This window comes from Harpia harpyja, chromosome 3 (assembly GCF_026419915.1).
Source record: "Harpia harpyja isolate bHarHar1 chromosome 3, bHarHar1 primary haplotype, whole genome shotgun sequence".
Taxonomy (NCBI): Eukaryota; Metazoa; Chordata; class Aves; order Accipitriformes; family Accipitridae; genus Harpia; species Harpia harpyja.
This window is the reverse complement of record NC_068942.1, coordinates 67,270,880-67,276,989: the sequence shown is the minus strand read 5'-3', so window position 1 is coordinate 67,276,989 and position 6,110 is coordinate 67,270,880.

The following is a 6,110-nucleotide window of genomic DNA, read 5'->3' as shown; positions in this document are numbered from 1 at the left end:
AAGAAATCTTTTAAATTTTCTTCCTGTTTTTTCTTCTTCTCTTTTTAAGTAATGGAAGAGCTCTTATTATTTTGCTAGTCTCTAATTGTGAGGTTTACTAAGTCAACACTGATGCATAATGTGTTAATTTACTGTGTGTTACAGTATGTGAATTGGTCTTCACAAAAATGTTTCAAGACTTGATCTCTTTTCTTTGGTTTTTTGCAACATTAATTTAGTAGAAAAAAACTTGATAGTCAGCATCTTGAAACAATGTTTTCTATTCTGCCTGCATCTCCATTTGTGCTGGCATAAATAATACTGTACTGTCTCAGTGAGATGATACCAGTGCAGTTTTTATGCCAATTGTGTTACTAGTTTAATTGGTCTACATGTCAGATTCTGCCAGTAGCTCAGAGGATAGTGTGGAACTGCCAAAGACTCAGTAACGCTAAAATACGTACAGAGCTGGCCTTAACTTACTTTACCTACACCACATGTAACTTAGAAAGTGCATTTTATATGCTATAATTATTTCGACATGATTAAAAAAATCAAACTTTTAAGTGTCTACAAGGCTTGACTGTAAGTAATCTTGTGTGACGATTAGACTCAGCAGAACAATTAAACAGAAGTCAATTGAAGTTAGTAATACACATACTTAGGTGTTTTTCATAATAAGGGAGAATGTCCTTAAGTGTTTGCTTGAAAAGGGATTTCAAATTCTATACAAATAGCTAAAATTCACAGGAGTGTGTGGAGTGCGACATATTGTAGGTAATGAACTGCTTAAAACAGTGGGATGATTAATCTTCTCAGATACCTGGTTTTATGAAAAGACACTCTTGGATCTTAACCATCATTCAACTTAACAGATGATTTGCTAGAGTGTATTTGTAAATCAATTCAGATTTTCACTGGCAGCATGGTAGAGTGATAAAGAAAAACTTTGTTGCGGTGTAGCTGGAATTAAACACTTTGAACCCTAATTCTTCTGAAAAAACAGTAATTCATTTCTATCAGGAGAGGCTGCTCAGCAACTGTTTCTGGCCATACAGCCATGCCAAGGTAGAAAACCTAGCTGGGCTGCAGCTCTGCCTATGTCAGATTTTTGCCTGTGCCCCTCTGATTTCAGACAGCTTGTTGGAAGGGTTCCTTCCTCTTGTGCGTGTGTGTGTGTGTGCACACTCTCACCAAGGCTTTTATGATGCTCTGAAACATCAGCCATAGGGTGGAGTCTTTCACTCAATAGTGGCAATGGGCCTGAGGAGCTTGAAGGATTTAGTTCTTCATGTCTCTGTGCCTCAGCTTCCCTTAAGCTAAATAATAGTAAAGTAATATTTTGCAGTATTATTATGGCAGTAATAAAAAACTTTTCATACCATTATGGCTCTTCTTACTACACTGAATGACTTACAGTTTTGGCAGATAAGAGAATGTGAGAATCCAAAGCATTGCAAACCTTCAGAAAAATCCCATGCCGTTTTCTCCCTACACCATCCTACCCAAGCACCAGAGCTTGCCTTACTTTTGAAACAATGAAGGCAAAGCTGCCTTGGACAACCATAGCAGTGGTCTTTGAAATGTCAGACTTCCTGGCTTGCTTAGGTTTGCTCACAGCCTCTGCTCTGACCTTTTTGGTCGAGCTGCAAAGCAACCTGAGCCTCCTTGACAGCCAGCTGCACCAGAGCCTGGACCATGCCAGCCAAACTCACTGCATGGGCGCTTGCCCTCCAAAGCTGTTGAACATGACCGCAGCCAGCTCCTAGCAAGGCAAGCACATTTCCTCAGCCACTGAGAAGCAGATTTCCTAACACATGGGTGGAGTTAAGCATCGTATTTATCCAGGAACTTCTTTGGTAAAGGGTTTCTAGCTGTGCTCTTCAAGGCAGAATAATTTTGCTATTCTTGCACAATTGTCTTGGGTGGTGTCTTCTAGGTACTCTTTGATTTATGGTCCCAGGCAGCCAGCTGTGGCTCCCTTTGATGGTCTGGTCAACTGGAGTAGGACACATAGCTTCTGGGGGGCTAATGGGCACTGGGAAAGCTGGTCCCTGCCAGGCCATGGGGATCTGGTCTCTATTCAAGGATTGGGTATATGGAGGAGAGATGGTGGGCTTTTGTGGGAGAGCTAGGGAGGAGGGAATGGATGTCAGTAGTGATTTTTGGCTCCTGCTAAACAAAGCCCGTGTCACTTAGTGACCTGCATCTTCACTTGTGGCTCAGAGCAGGGCTGTAGCTCTCCAGTTTGTCCTACCCTGCTGCAGCTGTACCCAACACAAATTGCTCCTCAGTCACACTTGCCTCTGCTGCATCCCTAGATGATTCTCAGGGCTGTGGATCTGTGCTGGGGCCGTAGGCTCCCACCGAGGGAGGCCCTTTATCAAGTAGCAGTGACGGGAGCCCACGGGGAGTGTCTGTGCCCAGGCTCTAGAGCACGAGAGGAGGCATCCTGCGATGAGCAGACTGATCCAGAGGGGGTGATGACAGCTGTTTTTGAGAATGACTCTCTTGCTGAGGTATGGACGAGGTTTGTGACTGAGCAAGGAATTGGATCCTGCTTGCCAGAGCTAAGAGGTGCTAAAACATCAGAAAAAATAGTAGTAACAACCCCAGGCTCTGAGTATGTGCGGGTTTAGTGGTTGCTGTTCGTCCACACACATCAGGAAGGAGTTTGACTGCCCAAGGTATTAAACTTATGAACATGCTCTTGAGGGGAGATGATTTTGATTTACGCTGACAAAGCATGTAAGGTAGGGGAGTCCTGTGTGTTTACATGCCATGAGTTATAAATGAGACAGTTCTGTTCATTCACTGTCTTTAATGAATGCAAACTAGAAGAACACACTAGTAAAAAAACCACTGTTTGTACCACCAGGGATCTGGGCCTGGCTGGTTTCAAAATTCCTGGGCATAAAATGTGCATCACTCTGACTTAAAAGAAAAATGATGTAGCTTTCATCATTTCATATTCCCTTTTTTAGCTACAGCTCCTGTTATGATTTCTTTTCTTTTATTTTTTTTTTTTTTTTTTTTTTTTACCTCATGGACCTTTTCTTTCCAGGCTGAACTGCTCTTTGTCTGTAAGATTTCTGTTTATTGCTCTCCACGATTGCTCCCACTTGAGTCAAGACTAAGCACACAATACAGAATCCTAAGCTTCAATTTTTTACTCTCAAATGTTTCTCACAGAAAATCAATGCTTTTGTTTATGAGCTCGCACTTTGTGAGCGTGTTAAAGATGAGCGTCTTCACCAGCCCAAGAGACCTCTCTTATTTCCTTTCAGCTGCAGAGATGAGGTGAAGGCTGTGTCTACACAACAGCTTTCCTCCCCAATTCCAAATGGTGCCTTGATCTCTAAGTCACCTGTAAAAGCTTCCAACTTTCTTAAAATGGAAGTCTAGTACTGAGCTTCTGGCCATCCAAGAGTACTGGGTCAGCATTTGGATCAGGGCTTGCAATCCATACAACATCATGTGAATGTGAAAATTAGCCAGGATGCTGGTCCAGAAGCATCTCCTGAGCACATTTGATTCACGTAAAAGTCAGTCAAATAGCTACCACCACCCTCCATCTCACAGACAAGCGGGAAAATGCTTGTTGAGAGCAGTTTCACACCAAGTAAATGTATATTTTGTGTCCACCTTGTAGCTCTGAGTTTTGCACTGTTATTACTTAGGGATTATTTGCATGTATTTGCATATCCATTACTATTTGGAGGACTTGTCAGCAACATACAGTGGAAATGGAAGGGAAAGTCAGTTGTCAGTGTTGTACTGTCACTGTTTCATGGTGTTTAATTCCAGAGCTCCTACTCTATGGTTTATGTGTCTATTCATGTAAACACTGGCAATTCTGAAGGCATAACTGGTCTTTCCTCATCAGACACACTTTGGAATAATTCTGGTGCAGTCTGAGACAGGACAGAGTAATCTCTGCCATGAGACTGTTGTTCTTACATACGAGATAGGGCACCTAAGGGCTTGGGGAGTGATGAGCAGGTCAGTGAGTTCTGCATGGTATTTGAAACAGCCAGAATCCAGCCCTGTGTTGCCAAGCACTGCTTCCTTGATTGCTTCTTTTTGAGTAGAGACTGCAAGGCAATAAATGTATTTTTAAAAACTGCATTGGAAGGTTTGAGAGTAACCAAGCAACAAAGGGAATGCATATTAAAAATGTAGTATACAAAAGGACAAGGCAGCAAGAATTCTTCCACTAATATCCAAGATACACAATTCACTCTCTGCACCCTCACAGAAGTGTAAATCCAGACTAGCCTCATTACAGATAAAGGCTCCATGATGTTGGAGACTGCCCCTGTAACCTTGTACTCCTCCATGCTCACATCTTGCAGTGCCTGTAGTTAGAGATGAGTCTGTAGGAGATTGTCCCTTGGAGAAGGCTGTTAATGGACAAAAGTGCTTTGTAAGACGTGTTTTTATGCTATTGCACTGCTCTTTGGGGAATCTGTGCTTCTGCCAAGAGAACTTTAAAAATGGCATGACATTCAGCCCCAGGGTCTTCCTATAACTGAACAAAAACTCCTGCAAGGCTGCAAACCACATTTCAGTTAAATGACTCAAGCAAAGCTGTTTGCCATCACCTGAGATCTGGTCCAGTTTTCTTAAATGGGCTATGCATTATTTACCACTGAGAGGAAAAAGGCAAACAAGATTAAAACAACTGTATTGGCTAGAGAACACAATAACAACGGGGATAATTTGGCATTTAGGTTCATGACATCAATGTATATGCACTGTCATTCACATTGTTTTGCTATCTAATTGTACAGGTCGTTACATTTCTGTTGTTAAAAATCCCATGGACATCTGCAAATCTGTCAGTGAACTGGCAGAATCACACAACCCTTGGCAGAGCCAAACTTCTGGGTGGATATCTTGATCCTAAATTCTGCTGGGAGCCACAGGCCAGGAGTCTCCCACCTAAACCGCCCGGTGTAGCATGATTTCAGATCACATAGATCTCACCAGAAAAAGCCAGAGAAAGCAGGGTGGAAGAGCCCAAGGAAAGGGTTCTTCTACCTGCTAGCTCTTGGGTTAGACGTGGCACATGTTCATGTCTTCTCCTTCACCTGAGATAGAGTGGAGACCTAAACACAGTTCTCCAGGTTCCAGGAGAGCACCCTAAAAAACCCCTGTACTCTAGTTCAGCTGTGTGCCTTTCTCAGCCTTGAAGTTGTTGTTTCTTGTATGATAACTAAAATCTCTGCAGACTGTTGGCTCTCTGCTGCCCTGTTACAATGCCTTATCTGTCCATTTATAGTTATTTTTTTTACTTTTTCTTCTCTATTTGTGACCCAGTGCATGTATAAGGATTGTTTAAATTCTTAGGTGGAGGGAAGTGATCATTCCTTTCTTCTCAGCACTGGCAAGGCCACATCTGGAGTGCTGCAGCCAGTTCTGGACTCCCCAGTACAAGAAAGTGTGGACTTACTGGAGTGAGTACAGCACAGGTTTGCTAAGATCATTAAGGGATTGGAGCAGCTCTCTTATGAGGAAAGGCTGAGAGAGCTGAGACTGTTCACCCTGGAGAAGAGAAGGCTTAGGAGGGATCTTATCAACATGTATAAATACCTGATGGGATGGAATGAAGATGAGAGAGCCAGACACTTCTCAGTGGTGCCTAGTGACAGGATAAGCGGCAATGGATGCAAATTAAAACACGTTAAATTCATCTGAATGTAGAAAACATTTTTTTTTTAGTGTGAGGATGGTCAAGCAGTAGCACACAGGTTGCCCAGAGAGGTTGCGGAGTCTCCATCTCTGGAGATACTAAAAATCAGAGTGAACATGGTCCTGGGGAACTTGCTGTAGTTGACTCTGTTTAGGCTGGGGGGTTGGACTAGGGGATCTCAGGAGGTCCTTTCCAACTTAAATTACTCTGTGATTCTGTAATGGGAACTTTAGTTCTAGGTGCACACTGTTTGGAAGCAATCTGCCTACAGTTGCAGAATATTTATAAAGCAGGATGCTGAGATTTCAGAAGATTACTAACATTGCATTTGGCAACGTGCTTTCTTCATCTTTTATCTGTGAACAGGGAGAAAATAATTTGAAATTTTTAAACTAAACAATTTGAAGTATTTGCCTCATACAAAATATGCACTTAG